Here is an 18040-nt window from a genome sequence, read left to right on the forward strand (position 1 = left end):
CCCTTATCAGTTGCCCACGAGGATGTGCTTCAACATTAGAGGAGTCGGACAAAATGAGCATTAATGAAACTATTCGCAAAGGCTGTGTCTGACATCACACACTCCTTCCCTATTCACTACTTATAGGGAATTGTCATAGTGTGTCATAATGAACGGCATCATAGTCCATAGTCCCATAAATACATTCTAGATCGACGTCAGTGCCAGGTCGAATACATTTATTTTTTTATACTGATTAAGCATTACACAGGTAGGCATGCTGGGAAATAATGTGTATTAATGAATACTTATGTCCTATCACCTCATATTCAAGAAGTTTATCATACATCTGCTAGATAGATTATGGAGATTCCAGATGTTCCTCTCACCAGCAATATGTTTCACATCTACCAGACCTTATGGTGCATTCCATAAGGTCTGGTTGTTCCCTGGCATTTGTTTATTCCACCAGTACCCTGGTGAGTCATAAACACATCTTAGTTGTGTTAAGACTGATCTGCAAAGAGTGAGGCAGCTCGGCACAAATAAATCACTGTATCTAACTGTCAAAACAAATAAAAGTACTGATTCAACACACACAGACACACCACAATACAGGCACGGAATTACAGAAATTAGCTGCAGAGGCAGAAAATAACAGCTCTTTTTCAATGGGTTGGTGAGGTTGTTTGTTTGTGACTAATCAGCGTGTTTAGTTGCCGTGCGCGCAGCTTTTGACAAGCTTTAAATAAGTGACGATGGATTACACGATGAATAAAGTGTACAAAGGGAAAAAAATGGCCTTACATAGTTGCTTGGCACATGAATACTAGATACACTATGTCAAATTGAATTTAATCTAAATCTGTTTGTTTTGGTCCTGAAAGGCTCTAAATTAAATTTCTCAGTCCATGTCACTCGACTGTGACCACAGATCACATGCAAAGGCAAATAATAATGTCTGAGTTAGCGTTAATCACATTTATCTATGGGTAATTTTGCTCTACTGGCAGTACAGAAGCTAAAAGAGCCTTTAAGCTTATTTCTATATTTCAGGTCTGTTAATAGATGGACAGAAAGACACTAGACCAGGATGAACACCCAGGGTGGTTGGTTCTCTGTTCCCAACCACCCCCACCGATGTTTGGCAACATTTGAGACTGTGGGGAAGTAATCAGTCGTAATCAATCCAAATGGAAGTCATCATATGTGTCCATCCAATCACATATACAGTACATGCATTTTCTTCCCCTGATCCTGAGGCACTTCCGGGTTAGCTCTGAGAGATAGTCCCTCGGGCCTGTCCTTGATCTTCTGTGAGGCTTGCTTTCCATAAGATGTGCCCAGAAAATCTCAGCAGGGAGGCATCCTAGATGCCCAAACCACGTCATCTGGCTCCTCTAGATACAGATGAGCAGCCGCTCTGCTCTTCCAACTGAAGAAACTCATTTTGCTTCAGAAGTGCAATAATCAAAAAGCCCTGGTTTGCATGTTTCTTTGAATTTAAAGCTCTAGGTGTAAAGGAATGAATATGACTGAATATGTAAAATGAATGAAATCCGTAAATGGATATTTATGTTTGAAAATATAAATGTGGAGTGAAAGCCTTTCTCATAAACAGATTGCTTAAATGATAAAAGAAATCCAGAAATCAGACTGATTTGAGTTTTATGTTCTTGTAAGTGGGCCTTCTGCTGTAGAATCCCATTCATATTAGAATTCAGTAAGGGGCTTATCCAAGTTAGTACTTAATGAGTTTAATAGTGTTTTATAGTTTAAATATTGCTACAGAACTCTATCCAAGTGTAAAGTTAACCTCAGCATACCTATAAGTTGCAGCGTGGCGGATCTGACAGACTACCTTTATTTTCTGTTTCTGAGTGTACCTGTTCCATTCTACAGCCTTCAGATTATTTTCTCCACATCTCTTGAAATGTCGAGTCTCTTTATTTACCTACAAAGAACCATCCATAGATTGTGGATAAGTTTCACCCACAGTAACTGGTGAAAATATACATACATACACATATAATGTATGAATGTAAACATGTCGCATAAGGATTTGAACCATTTGATGGGACCAAAACTCTGCAAGACTCAGCAGTGAGATCACGTCGAGTGTGGGCGGAAACCCTTTCAGGAGGAAAGACAGCTTATATAAAGATGATGCCCATTATGCAAAACATCCCTATGTTTTGTGGAGGAAAAAGGCGTAGAACACGCCGTGAGCCTCATGTAGCCACACTTTGAGTCAGCCGTGCCCACAACATCACGAGTGTCACTCCCAACACCACCTGCCTTTTCCCAACGCCCTTGATGTGATTCAATCGGGCTTGTCCGACAAGTGACTCCTTTTTTTCTTTTTTGACACTGTGATAACAAGTGTGGATGACAGCAGGGACTCTGGCTCATGTCTCCAAACCATCAGCAGCCTCACGTAGTGCAGATGTAAGTGAATCTATTGACCAGACACCCGGCAGCATAAAACTCCTGCCCATGCATCAGTGTCCATGTAGAGCAGCTCCCGTCCTTTCAGTTGCCCTAGTGACAATAGACAACATAAGCAGGTCAAGATTTTTCATTTTTTTGCCCTCTCTTACGTTGGCTGAAAAGGAAAGTCCAACCTTCTTCAGTTAAAGGCCATCCTTGATTTGCAGCTGCTGCATAAGCCATGAGATGTGACGAGTGTGAGTGGATAATGTGACATACATGATCTGAACTGACCCTATAGCCCTTCGCCAGGCTTGCTTACCAGCGCTGGAGGGCAAATTCATTTCTATGCTGAACAGCTTCAGAGGGGGGGCTGCACTTCTCAGCAGCGTTGGCTGAAGCGAGCTCAATGCGCTGCAGCATCTGGCGCTGCATGAGCAATGTTTCAATACAGAAATATTTTTCAATCTGCATCACAGATTGGAGGATTTGTCCATTATTACAGAATGTGTTCGAACGTGGCGGGGAGCAAGCACACAATAATGTTGCTAATCTGGATAAGCTTCTCTATAGACACACTTGAAGTATATTTAGAAATAAATAAATTGAAGGCTAGTTCTCAGAGGGGCGCAATCCTCACAGCGACGCAGATGAGGCTCATGGCGATATCATGGAAGACACTTATTCATAGATCTGCCATCTTTCCTATTTTAATGCTTGCCAACAAATGGATGTGCGGGGGACATGCGGCGATGCGTCTCAACAGCACTATTAATATTTTGCAGCCAGACAGAAATACGTCCTGTGGCAGTGATTTTACGCCAAAGCTGATGGGGCATAACTTAGTCCCTTAAAGGAGTTTAACTACCTTCTATGTCACGTTTGTTTGCTTTCTTCCCCTGAGCCGTAGGAGAAGCCTACTGATAATTATCACAAATGCTAGAGCCAGTCCGGAGCCATGTAAATGTTTCAGAATTTCTGAGGGGCCATGCATAACTACATGTTGTTTATTGAGCATTTATGTTACTTTTTGATCAAAAATGCACTGGAAGCTGACCCCACTGCCAGCGTTGTGTGTTCTTAGAGGTTCATTGTAATATGTTTTGTCAGCATTTGCTCAAAGAATAAAAAGAACAAGTGGGTATTGAGCTTAAAACTGAGAAAATAATGCAGTCAAAAGCCAAATCTACTGGAGGCAGAAATGAAACACACTGAGCACTATCCATAGAGCACAATGACAAAGACACCAGGGGAACACAAGGGCTTCTATCCATGGGAATGTGGGATAATTGGACACAGGTGCAGGAAAAAGACACACAGGTGGAGGACATCGGGGCAATGAAAAGGAGAACAGCTGGAAGGGGAAATGTGAAAAGACACAAGGAGGACACAAAGCTGTCACCATGAGACGGATGCTTGACAAAACCCATTGAAGAGGAAAGGAATTTGACATGACACACAAGGGAATAGAACCTAAAACCTTAAAAGGACCCGAGAAGAAAAAAGGTCCTGATTGGTGGGATGTGAAATTGGGGTTTCAGAAAGCGCTTTTTAATTTAATTTATTTTGCATTTGCTGCTGTGGATTTAGTCATATTCTGTTGTTTTATATGACGGGGTTTAAAAAAAGAAATGGGTAGGAATACTTTGAAGGACAAAGGTTGCTCAACATTTCTATTTGCAGTCTAATTCAGTCAAAAGAGGATTGTAAATTTGGCAGTTATTGGAATTAATTAGGTGTAACCTCGAAGCATGGTCAGTGTTGCAGAGGTTCTCAGTGGTTGGATTGGGTTTAATATGTTGGGGGTGGAGGGGGTGATTCTGAAGAATTACTAGATGCTGTGCACCAAATGTGGTTATGCTACAGCTGAACAGGATCAGGGAGGATTTGCATTAATATGGATATAGTGTCGACTGGCAGTAAAGTCACACTGGAAGTTTATCTGTTGGGTTTTTTTTATTTTATTTTAGTTTTTTTTTTGTGGGGGGGGGGCATTGGTGTCCAATTATCTTGAGGATTAGACACTTTCTCACTCAGGAATTTCAACTCATTCCCAGGCTGACTCATTCTTCACCTCACTAATTCTACATTTAAAGTTAAAGTGGTAATGAGGTCTACAATAATGGTTATTCTGAGTGTTTATTGGATTTATTCTTAAATTAATTGTTTCAGGCTTTATATTTGAATGGTAGAATATTTTTTCACAGTATTGCTATGAGATTAATTTGTTGCTTAGGATTCACATATGGTGCCACTGTTACAAAGTAGCAAAGTGTGAGAGGTAATTAAGGGTGTGCTAATGATGTCATAGTGCCCCTCAAGTGGAATGCATATTTTTAACCTACATGTGGTACAACATGACTGAGGTCACAGCATGTGTAAATTAATCTGACAACCCTCTACAACACACTGGTAATAATGTGAGTTTAAACAATCACAGAGTGGGGAGCAGTCCTCTTCAACAATCAGATGTCCTGTCACACATGCTTGGTTCGTTTTGTTAAATCTTGACACTTTCTCAGTGGAAAAAAGAAGAGGTTGACAATAGAGTGAATTAAAGTCTTTCTTTCTCTCAATTTGCATTGGGAAGTCCAGCAGGACATCCCTCATTGGTCCTGGAACCACTCAGTAAGGCTGTTCCACTCAGGTGGTACCTGTCTGGATCTTGCTTAGGCCTTTGTCTACATATGTGCTTGATAATCTGCCTGGTGTGGTGGACATTATCTTACATTGAATGCCTGATCTTGTGTGGACATTGTCAAGGTTGTCCAGCCAATGTGCTTCTTTTTTATCTGCCTGTGTAACGATTTCATTCGGTGATGAATGTCGTAGGTCTTTCATAATACCGATGCTTTGTGAAGGTTGAGAGAAGGATGTGAATGCAAAAGGTCCACGAGTATCGCCTTTCAGATAAGAATGAACCGGGGGGTGGGGGGGTTACAGGATTAAATGCGAAACATCCCTTGTTATAGCATCGCCAGTATGGCTAGTTTTATTAGCCCACTAGCACAATTGAAGCCCATGGTAGAATGAATGCTTTAAGCTTAAGTAGAATTAACTCTGTCATGTGTGGAATAATGGTATAATCTGTCTACAATAATGAAACTCATCAAGGCAGCAACCCGCAATTGAAGCTTTTCCTCTTTTTTGAAATCTCTTGATCCTGGCTAGTGCCCTCCATTGTGGTGTCCTTATGTTTTACCCATGAGAATGTGAGTTTGCCTTAGATGCTCTGGTCACCTTCCACAGTCCAACAATTTATCCGTGCATAGGTGTGCGTGTGCGTGTGCGTGTGCGTGTGTCTTTCTCTCTCTCTCTCTCTGTGTCCAGTTTAATCCTGCCTCTGGCCTGGGGGCACTGGGATAGGCTCCAGCACCCTCCATGAACCTGATTAGGAATATGTGGTAGTAAACAGAAGATGGATGGATGGAAAGACCCACAGCAGCAGAAATGCTGAGACAATAGTGCACAAAACAAAGCTGCCATGGGGGCAAACAACTGCCAAGTTGTGTCCAGTGTTCACTTCATCACAAATGATGTCACTCTCTTATATTTTCCTATTCCTCATAGGTCATAAACCACCTGAAGCAGGTGAAAAAAGGGATTTTTCTTTGCCTTAACTGCAGTTTCCATCACCCGTTTTTGTTTAAAAATGCTTGTCACGGCCATTTAGCTTGCATCTCCTAATCTCTCTAACTCATATCTTGAATCTTTCCTGTAGCTGTCTTTCACTTCATGCTCCTCGTCTCGTCCCTGACCTCATTTATTTACCTGTATGTAATTATGTTCTTCTCTTTCATGGGTAATTAACTCATTCACTTCTCTTCTATGCCATCAGCTCAGCTCATGTGCTGTAGTCTCGCAACTTGGATTTGTGTGCATTGTCTAAATTGTGTGACTCCTGACTCATGGGTCAGACCTGCTTATTTTTTATTAAAAAAAAAAACACCCAGAAAATGTGACATTATAACCATTGGCCCCTGAAGGCAAAATAGAAATAATGGTGAGCTATGACAGGCGACAAAGGTTCATCGATGCTGCAGTGAGCAGCGAAGGCTTGACCACGTGGTCTGACCCCACAGATGCACTGCGGTCGCTCACATCACTAAAGATATAGAAAGGTGTCAGAAGACACCTTTTCAATATGCAGGGACTTGCTTTCCGATGCTGAAAGTGCCAACAATGGGCACATGAGCGTCTGAACTGGAGCCCGGAGTGGTGGACGAAGCGGGCCTGATCAAACGAATCCCATATTCTTTAACATTGTATGGATGGCTGGGTGCGTGTGCATCACCTGGGAATCGCCAATACGCCAATATGCAGGATGGGAAGAAAGCCAGGAGAGGCAGCGTGGTGCTTTGGGCCATCTTCTGGTGGGAAAGCGAGCATGTGATTAATCAGATTAGAGTTTAAGTAATAACTGATGAGCTCAAACTCATCAATGTGACGCATGCAGATTAGACATTTGCTTTCTTTAAAATGCTGTGACAAAGGAGGACACTTGTGCCATGCCCCATTTGCCAGCTGATAACACAGCAATAGATCATGCAAATGATCTCTGCTATTTTGTTCCACGTGCAATACGGGAATATTTGCATGACAACAAGAGATAGCTAGTATAAGAGGGAAATAAACAGGACTATTAACTATTTAATGCTCTGCTGTGTTCATTCTTTATTCCTGTTCATACTTTGTGCCTTCACAACATAGTCCCAATAAGAACCACACAAGAAATTAAAACTTTTGTATTTCTAAGAAGTTTTTACTTTTTAAAAAATATATAGCTAAAGGATATGCTATCAATGTCTGATCTCCATTACTAATGAATTATGAAAAGCATCATTTTTAATACGAACTACATTTCATGAAAACATGTAGATTCTCAAAAATAACCTTATCTCAAAATAAGTGCCTCTGATAAGAACAAGCTTGCGTCTTCGTGTTTTTCAGCGCAGGACTCGAGTGTGTATTTGATGAATACTCAGAGGGAATGTAATTCAGATATTCTGTGGCCTGTTATCTTTTGTTCAGCATATTACACAATCTTAAAAATAGCCCGTAGCACTTCTAAAACAATAGACGTTTATACCCGAGATCTACTTCGAAACGCACTTCCTTTAGTTTTGACTTAATGTGCTGTGTGTTTCCCAAATGCTGGTGTTATGAAGAATTTAAAGAGGCCTGGAGCACATACAAAAGGCAAGTAGAAGTTGACCTGATTGTTATTCATGAACAATACCTCATTTAAAGAGCAAATTGACTCCTCCTAATACACTTCATAACATAATGTAACGGTGTCACTGAGATGAAAACAGCTGTGACAAGCCCTCCGTACAACGTACGGTATTCATTTGCTCCTTTCACTAATATGCTAACGTTATTTCAACTGACAGGTGCAATTAAGGCAGGAATTAGTGTTTATACCAGTCAGTGGAGCAGTGTGGCAACCAAGGTGGCGTACCTGTCAGAGGTGTTCCTCGCGAAGGGACAAAATAAACCCTGTATGAGAGATCAGAAAAGATGTGGTTGTTGCAAAATTTTGGAATGGCTCGCCACAAACAAAGGCTGTAACAAGGTGTGTGACTTTTACACCCACCATCACGTGTCCTTGGCACTGATTTATGCCCTTTTCACATGGTTTTCCTCAGCTTCAGCTCCACATCAAACCCTTTGTGTGTGGAATTCATGTATTGCCCTGCATGGGTTTTCTCCAGGTATGTCATTTTTCTGCCGCAAATCAAAACGTGCACATTAATTTGATTGCAGCGTCTATGGTCCCTGCATGTGAGTGTGTGTGTGCTTCCTGAAATCCTATGGTTGAAGCAGGAAGAGATCTGACCAGTTTAGACCCAACTGAGATGTATGCAGAGAGAGTGTGGCACATTCCACTGATGTGGGAAAGCCACACAAAGGTTGACACTGCTTCAAAGCCTTCCTAGTACTCCAAAGAAATGTACATAAATCATGAATTTAAGTTTGTCACCGAAGTTATTGAAAATACTCCCAACTGCTAAACCACAACACAAAGCATAAAACAGCTGTTTCTGGGATAAAAGTGTATGTAGTTTAGGTCCAAACTCAAGTGTCAATCATGTATCTGCAAATTTGATTCGTTATTATTCAACTTTTGTTTACGAAGTGCCAAAATTGTTACTGTCAAAATTGTCTTGGGGTGCTTAAAATAAATCCAGGGCCTGAGCTCCAAACAAGGAACAGTGGCAGGAAAAGGTGCCTTTTAATAGAAGAAACCTTGAGCAGGATCAGGCTTTCCAGCTGATGGACAGGTGGGAAAAGAAGGAGATGAGGACATATGCTATGTTCCATTTTCCTTGGAAATCAGAACCTGGGATGATGTCACAGACAACTTTTCAGCTTTCCATTTATGAGTTCGGAGAACAAGACGGAGACATCCACGATAACAATTCTCGCACTTGCCTTGTCTATGAAACACATAGAACACATAATTGAATATTAACGACTTCTGGGCAAACACGCGGTCCTTTTGCAGCTTTCAAACATGGAGGACTGAGGAGAAACACAAACGCAGAAGGTAGCCTTGTCACAGCTCCATTCCCCCAGTTCCCTCCTGTCCCTCTGCCTCAGTAATTTTCCACTCTACCTGCCAGCCACTCCCACCCCATCAGCTCAACTCCACTCACCTGCAAGCACAGCTGCAGCTGATTCCCAATCAGCCCTGCTTATAAGCCTCCCCTGCACGCTCACACTCAGCCAGATTGTTCTTCTGTGTCCATGCAAGACTCTCCAGCACTTCTTACCTGCCTTACCTCCTGTTGCTGAACCTGATTGCCTCTGACCTGCCTGCACTGTTTGTCTCCCGGTAAACTCACCAGCCTTCCGTCCCTGACCACGACTTCTGCCTCAGCGTTTCTGGTTCCTGTCTGCTCACCTGGTCCCGACTTCGCTGCTGCTCATCCCCAGTCTGCTCCGCTGCACCGTCGGCCTCCTCTCCTGTAAGCCCCTTTCTGTCACTCCTGCCCGCTGTAAACAGAACTGTACAGTTCTGAGGGTTCATGTCCTCCCCCTCGGTTCCACATTCTGGCTCAGCTCAACCCAGTCCCCGAGCCTGAAATCCATAAGGCGCACTGTAATAAAGGGTGCAGCCTCAGTTACGGGTGCTATTTCTGTATTTAAAACATACATAAGGCGCACCGTATCATTAGGCGCATGCTAAAACATACAGTAAAAAATGACAACGGAAGTAAAACAGTGAGTTTTGACACTTATTGAACAAAATATTTATTCTTCTGCCACAAAAACCATCAAAGTTTTCATCTTCTGTATTTGAATTAAACAGCTGCGCCATTTCAATGTCCAACATCCTGAATTCCTCTTCATCATCTGAATCAGACTCACCGACCGGTTCCGCTTCAGCGTTGATGCCGACTTTTGTGAAAGCTCTTCCAATACATGAAGACGGTATCATAGCCCATGAGTCTACAATCCACCCGCATATGGTGGCATAACTCGCCCGCTGCTGCCTCATAGATGTGGCTGGGTGTGGGTATCTTGTCGCGGCAGTAGGTGCAGAAGATGGCCACCCTCTACTGGTAATCCACGGGCAGCCGCTGCGCAACAGTTGTCCTTGCGCGTATGGAGAGATGCCGCCTCCTCATAAAGCGAAAACACCAAGACGGACCTCCTTGGAAGTGCTCGATGTCCATTTCTTCGGCAATCGCTTTGGCCTTTTATGGAATGGTGACAGTAGAGACACCCCTTCCAGTTGTTCACTGTTCCACAACCAACTGTTCCACTCGGTCTTCCAGCTCGGGCCACCTTGCTTTGTTCCCGCGGAAACTCAGCTTTGTCTTCCTCACTTTCGTTCACTTTTTTTTCTCCACTTTCTGACCATGGACTCATTTACGTTAAAATGTCTTGCAGCTGCTTGACTGTCATTTTCAGAAGCATATTCGATGGCCTATAGTTTAAAGTAAGCCTCATACGCGTGTTGCTTGACCGGCGCCATTTTAGGGGATCCTTACGCGTAGGTGTGCCGCTAATCGATGGGCGGAGCGTTTACCGTAGTGCACTTACCAAAGGCACACAGCAGATTTTGGAACTCAGTCCACACACAAGATGCACCATATTATAAGGTGCACCGTTGATTTTTGAGAACATCTCGGTGTTTTAGGTGCGCCTTATAGTCGTGAAAATACGGTGTGTGAGAAGCCTCCAGCTGATCTAAAGGCAGGTACTGGCACCAGAGATCACATTACTCCTGTGCAGGCTTCTCTTCATTGGCTGCTCATTAGATCAAGAACAGGGTTGTCTAATTTATTTTTATTTTATTTTTTTACATTTCATCTTAGTTCTGCTGCTATAGGTCGAGGCTGCATGATCACCTGACAGGCCTCTGTCACCCCACTGGGTCATGGCTTCCTCTCCTCTACTCTCTTCTCCGACCCTTCTCTCCCCTGTAGGTCAACAATGATGTTATTGGCACATTCTGTGTAGGTTTTTGGGCTTCCCTCCCTGCTCCTCTAACTGTCTGTATCCATCCTTGCTTTCGCAGCAGCCATCAGCAGGAGGGTTCCCCCATGTGAGTCTGGTCCTGCCCAAGGTTTCTTCCTGTTACAGGGTAGGTTTTCCTTCCATCTATTGTCAGGCAGGGTGATGTGTGGGAAGACCAGTGGAGCTCACATCTGTTGTGCTTCTGACTCTCAGGTTGATTGTCCACTCTTATCAAACATGCTTGACATTTATTGTTATGCATTAACATTTTGAAATTGTCACCACTCGCACCAACGCAGCGGTCGGACGGTCGGTTTGTCGGTCAGTCTGTCTGTCTGATTGTGTCTGTCATCACTGCTGTGAGGGATCAATGACGATTAGAAGGTCTTCTGGAGTAAGTGTCACATGGGCTGACAGTACCTTAATACAGCAGTCTTTTGCTTTCAGTAGAGACGGTGATAAAAATGCTCACTACCCTGCTGCCAATCCTTATCCCAGTTGCAGGAACAGCTATTGTCTTCCTGCCTTTCCCCATTAGTTAATCTTCTTGAGAAAAAATAATAGCTTTTTTACTATGTCTGTTTTAACACTTTGGTTAATCTGGTGAAATGCCAGCAGCATTATGAATGTATTATGCTACCGTAATCCCACAATTCAATACCGCTCAGATTAAGTGACTATTATGTAAAACCTTTCATTTTCCAAATGTCTGTTATTGTTTTAAAGTATTTATGAGCAGAGTCGCATTAACTTTGCCCGTGGAAAAAATAAATCATTACTGGGATTGTTGTTTTCAGTCTTTAAGTAAATTAAGATCAAAGATAAACCAAATGTGAAAGTTTAGGGCAATGCAAGGCCTCCAAACAAGATGAAATACTGAAATAGAGGATTGAGAAAACTTACATTTAATACTCCAATTGATCAAATATTCTGCTGTGAATGTCATCCCGCTGTATTTACAGTATTCCATTTCGGATGCAGTCGGTTCAAGACGGGGTTGCGATTGTTTTTGTTGTGAAGCTCGTGGTAGAGGATGCCCCAACGTTCAACTTGCTTTGTGAGACCAAGGCTGGCATTTCGACGGATATAATATTCCCTTTCATCATCTACACAGGAAGTGCAGCGAACATCTGGGCAGACAAATGGTCAGCTTTGATATAGTTAGCAAATAAAAGCTAGTAGAAAAAAAATTAAAGTATTCAGCAGAGTCTGAATAAGGAGTTCCAGCTTTTGGACTCCATTTACAAATAATGGATTTGATGAAAACCAGACGAAAATAAGTATGTCTACCATGATCTTGTTTTCTAACTGAAGAAAACCAGACTAAACCCAGGATTCTTTTCAGCACTGTGGCCAAATTAACCAAGAGTCAGTGTTTTAGATCCACGTATCCCTTCATCCCTTGGTGGTGAAGACTTAATGAGCTTCTTCACTGAAACTTATAGCTATTAGAGGAAAGCTAATTAGGCCATCCCAACAGCTGCTAGACCCTCACCAGATGTGCTGCCTGTGGGAATAAACAGGGTCCCCAGCGAGCCCTTAAACTCCTTTAATCCAATATTTATTTATTTTTTCTGAGATGTCTGCTTTAATTCAAAGATTTAAGTCTACCGCGTCTCTTTTAGATCCCATCCCAACACACTTGTTGAAGGATGTTTTACCACTGATAGGTAGCTCTATTCTGGACCAGATAAATTGTTCTTTAGCAACAGGTGATGGACCCGGTCCTGCAACTGTTGCATAATCAACACTGGATCATGAATTGCTTTGCAGATTTTTAAGACTTAAGACCTTCCTCTTTGAAAAAGCTTATTGTCAGTAATTCTGTAGTTCCAATTACTATCCTGGACATAATTATTATATTTAGAGGGTTGTCTAATTCTTAGGTTAACATCTTATTTCTGCTGCTATAGGCCAAGGCTGCCGGGGTCCAGAAACATGATCCGAACCCTGCTTGGTGATGCCTGCCTCTCCTCTCCTGTAAAGCGCCTAGAAATTTTTTTGACTGAAACAGATGCTTTATTAATAAAGACTGACTGACTGATCTAACTGGGACATCCAATCTTTTAAAGCATTATTACCATAATGTCTGACAGTTTTACCTTAGAATACACCAATTTAAAAAAGGGTTTCCAAGTTGGATTGGTTGTAAATTAGTAGTTTCTTCTTGTTAAATGGTGGATGAAGTGTCTGAGTAGCACTTGTATCTTTGAGCATATAGGTATTTTTTTCTACCTTTTTTGTCTAACAAATGCACCAAATAATGTGGAGGGACCTGGAGGTTGAGAAGAGACCCTCTTTTGGTCCATTTAGAGTTCACCTGAGACCTGTGGAACCAGTGGAAGAAAGCAAGAAAAGGAGAACTGTGCACTTCTCAGCTCTAGATAAAAGCTGTATTTGAGAATTTGAACCAACTGGTGCAGTAAGACGTAAGCCTGGCTAACAACTACACAAAAACTAAATAACATCCTTAGCTGAAAAGCTGGACTTTGCAACACTGAAGATCTTCTTTGGTCATTTTTTCATACGATGGCTCCCTCTGCTTCACTATTACATTTATAAAGCTGAGATTTGCTCTTAAATACAAAGTATTTGACTAATGGTAAACAAGAACACAAAAACATGGTATATAATGCAGAATAAGAAGCAAATGACTTAAGCCTTCTCTGTAGTTTTATTCTATAGTTTCAAGAATACTTTTGTTCTACTGGAATCAACTAAGGGTAGACATCACATTTTGACATTCTATTTAGGTCAAATTTCTGATTTGAGAGAATGAAAGGTCAGATTCGCACACCTTTTGTTTGTTGCCTAATTACTGCCTGTGCGGTGAGTCATATAGGAAATAAGAATAAAAAGACAGAGTTCTGGTCTATATCCACCAGGACACAAAATCAGCCTGCCGGACACATCTTGCATGTGTATTTAAAATTTTATACATCTAGCATTTAGACTGGCAATTTATTTGTGCTTGTGTTAGTATCCCAGTGCCATAATTAATGTAACTAAAATGCTTGTTTATATCTGCAGTTAATTAATCTTTGTCATTATGTACTGAATATCATTTCTACTGTTAAATATGATTAAATAAATAAAAAAAATGATTAAAAAAGAATAGAACACAGTGATTTTGTTTACCAACTAACAATTATTCATCAATTCAGTTCGTCAGTAATAAAAATGAGCAGGTGCAACAGGAGATGGAGCTTCAACTTCAGGCTAAATAAACTATATAATATCTCAACCTTTTCTTCCCGATCCATTTCCAGAGCTGAAGAAAACTGAAATTTCATGAAGGAATTACTAAACTGTTTAATCACAATTAATCCAAAGATTTACTGTGATTAATCTGATTAAAATCTATCATATGACAGACCTGATAATTCCACACAATGGAAGGTTAACAGATTAATCCATGGCAATCCAGGCCACTGGGTTCAGCAGGCACACCATCAGCAGCCCTCCTGCTCTCATTTCAGCTGGGTTATCTTTCTGGAAGGAAACGCTGATCACCGAAATACTTAGGGCCATCGGTATCACAAGAAGACATCAAAAGAGCAAAGTGACAAACACATCTGATCGCCGCGGCTGGTGACACACCGGTAGGCATAGGCGGCAAAGCTGTTTGATCGATTATAAACATCATATCCGAATTCCGGATTACAGCAAAAAATTTAAAAAAATGAACAGGTCTGATTTTTTTTTTCCTGAAATGTATCAAGAATAAGGCCATAACATGCCTTTTCTGGCATTTTGAGGTAGAACTTAAATGGGTTTGGTATCAATGTGCAGTAATTGTCACATAGAAACGAGGTCAAGGTAAAGGTCTTACAAATGTCCTGACCTGTCAAACATATTTTCAGCTTCAGAAGTGCATTAATTCTTCCTGACATACTGTCAACAAGGTGTTGGAAACATTCCTCAGAGAATTGGCTCCATGGTATCATGATAGCTCCATACAGAAGCTGCAGGTTTGTCAGCTCCATATCCATAATGCAAATCTCCCTTTCCACCAGATCCCAAAGGTGATCTATTGGATTAAGATCTGGTGACTGTGGAGGCCACTGGAGTACAGTGATCTCATTTTCATGTTCCAGATGGGGAAGTAGCCATCAGAGGCTGGTCCACTGTGGTCATAAAGGGTCGGCCATGGTCAGCAGCAGGTAAACTCTGACCCAAACATCTGAATATCACAGCTAACAGGAGGGGCACCTCTGTGGTCTTCTGCTGCTGCTGCCCATCTTGTTCAAGGTTATTTGACTTCCTCTTGCCTTTCTACCATCTGAACCAGTCTGCCCATTCTCCTTTGATGTCTTTGGCACTGTTGTCCAACAACTGCTGCTAACTCTCTTTAAAAAGATGGTTGTGTGTGTGTGTGTGTGTGTGTGTGTGTGTGTGTGTGTGTGTGTGTGTGTGTGTGTGAACATCTCACTCCAACCAGCCCATCTAGGCACCAAAAACCCCGTCGTGATCAAAGTCACTTATATCCTCTTTCTTCCCCGTTCTGATGCTTGTTACATACGTGGCTAAATCCATTGTGTTACCACCATGTGAGTGGCTGATTAAATATTTGTGCAATTGAACAGATCTACCTAATAAAGTCAGACAGTGAGTCTATCCTCCAACTTCCTCGCCAGTCCCCCAGGGGCTGAACTGTGGGTCACGGACAAGAAGAGATCAGGGTTCATGTTATTAAACACACAGGAGAAGCAATGCTGCATCATCAGTAAGCATCTTTTATCACAATTTCTTCAGCTGCTGATTCCAAGGACATTGTTTAAAAGCATGAACAAACTGTACCACAGTGGAACCGCATCTGTCTTTTTCCAAAGACAACAGTCACATCTGCAGGCTCCTAAAAATGACCTCAAACACAGCCAATGATATAGAATTTTCTTTCAGACATTCGAGCCCTAGCCATCAAAGACACCGCTGAAGTATAAATTACCAGTGTCGCTACATCATGTGTCAAAAAGAAATTGCACCGTAGGGTTTTCCTGATGCTTTTGAAGTTTTCTCTTTACCATTTTTGACAGCTAGGTTTAGCTAATGAAACCCATCTTGGAAAGATATAGATGAATTTAATACGTGCCATGTCGACCTCATGAATCCATCACTAGATTTTTCTTATCATAATCCCAGCGTTCACTGGGCAAGAGGCAGGAATATGCCCTAGATGGCCACCATTCTATCACAGGTCACAGACCTAGGGGGTGATTTAGAATCTTTCACAACTGTGCGTGTATTCTGCATGCATTGTATTGGTCAGGCCTTGGGTTTCTGTAAGGTACCTAGAGACAACTTTTGATTGTAGCAGACACAATACAGTATAAAGAAATGAATTCTAAATGTGGGTTTGAACTGGAAACATGAAAACTCCACTTGGCGATTCCCTGAGATTAGAACTGCTCAAGGTTTCTTCCTGTTAAAGGGGAGTTTTTCCTGCCACTGTTGCTTGTTGGGGGTCAGGCCCTGGGATTCTGTAAAGTGCCTAGAAACAATTTTGATTGTAACAGATGCTTTATAAATTTAAAAAAATGATTGATTGATTGATTGATAACTTTTTTCTCATGAGGATATTACTGTTGGCAACAAGCAGCAAGGTCATCTGTTTTTACTTAACATAAAAGGCATCTAATTAATTCAAAAAATCAATTGTATTTAAACCTGGTGATATTTCTGGATTGAAATTCTACCTTCTTTGTGAAAAGACTGCTTTTTGATGTCCATGTGTAAAAACTAATTTTAATACTGTTGCTAATGGTGGTGGTCATTAGCAGGATGAAGGAGTTGTGGACCATCCCGGTCATCATTAATCAATCAGTAAATTTTTATTTATATAGCACTTCCCAAAGAGTCCATTAAAAGTCCTTCATATAAAAGTGTTCCGTTGGGTGTAAGGCCTTTGACCTGAATGGCTGAGAACATTTTCCAATATGCTTGAGTCCCTCTCACAGCATCCCATCGTGCTTGTGTGAGGCAGTTGTGTAAGAATCTGTTTACAGCAAATACACTTGTATATATTAATACATTAGATTGAATAGACAATGGTGGTGTTCATGAAAGTAGCTCAATCTAGAAGGGCACTAGTTAGCAATGGGGTGTCTCAGTTTCCTTTTCATTTTGCCATTGCTGTGTTTTGGACTGATACTGTGTGACCTTAAAACACAGTACTTGTACTTGATTTATTTTTTGATGTAAGGTAAAGGTTGCACAGAGTAGTCAGAATTGTGTAAGCTTTTCTTTGGGAATGATACAAAATTTTCCTGCAGCAAAGCTGTGCACGCTGGTTTTGTGAGAACGCTTATCAGTGCACATGTAACTCACACAGGAGGCAGACAAATATAAGTTGATATGAAGTGATCAAGCCAATCAGAAGGAAATGTCTTTGTTAGTCCTTGAGGAAATCTCAGCGGGTTTGGAAGGAACAATGAAGCTTGTTGAAGTCTTTGCAAAGAAAAAATTTATAGAAACTACAAAACTGAAAAAAGAAAGTTCTGTCACTTAAAAAACAAAAGACATTGAGGAGTAAAGTATATCTGATGCATAATTAAATGAATGCATGTATTATATAATATATGACAGACAAAAGTACATGTGTTACTGTTTGAAGTGTATTGGTTATTAATGGTTTTTTGTTGAGCCGATGCAATGCTGAGCTGTCCTCAGCCACTCCTCTGCACAGCGGAATCATCTAATGAATACGGGTGTTTGTTCTCTGGAGAAAGAACCCACTGTTCCCTTAGGTCTCGGGGGAGGAGACAAGGTAAGGCTGCAGGCTCTCTCAATACCACTCACTGAATAAAGAATGCTTAAAACTGCTCATGGAAGTAAATATCAATGCCTTGCAAGGTGGGGTATACTGTAATTTGAAGCATATGTGCAAAATCCAGAATCACATGTTCAGCATTTAGACTCTGAAGAGCCAATGTCAAAAATGTATTTTATTTAAAAAAATAAAAACCTTTAGAATTTTTTGATTCGTTTTGTGTGAATTTGTTGCGTAAAGTAGGTTTTTGTTTTTTTCTTATGTGTTGCAGAGTGAATATTATTGGTCAGAGAGATGGATGTGCTGGAAAATATTAGTAAATGTATCAAAAAATGACCACTAAGGTTATGACAATAGTGACAAGGATTCAAAAACAAAGATCAAGCTGAGAAT

At 41.2% G+C, this 18040-nt stretch overlaps 1 long non-coding RNA gene across 1 annotated transcript; it reads left to right on the forward strand.

Moving 5' to 3' along the window:
- The first annotated feature begins 8547 nt into the window (after window positions 1–8547).
- On the forward strand, window positions 8548–13942 carry LOC130517672 (uncharacterized). Its single transcript, XR_008947768.1, has 4 exons — window positions 8548–9380; window positions 10737–10843; window positions 10940–11005; window positions 12792–13942. It is a non-coding gene; the product is annotated as an uncharacterized LOC130517672 (long non-coding RNA).
- The last annotated feature ends 4098 nt before the right edge of the window (window positions 13943–18040 follow it).

The sequence above is a fragment of the Takifugu flavidus genome, chromosome 20 (genome assembly GCF_003711565.1).
Source record: "Takifugu flavidus isolate HTHZ2018 chromosome 20, ASM371156v2, whole genome shotgun sequence".
NCBI classification, from domain to species: Eukaryota; Metazoa; Chordata; class Actinopteri; order Tetraodontiformes; family Tetraodontidae; genus Takifugu; species Takifugu flavidus.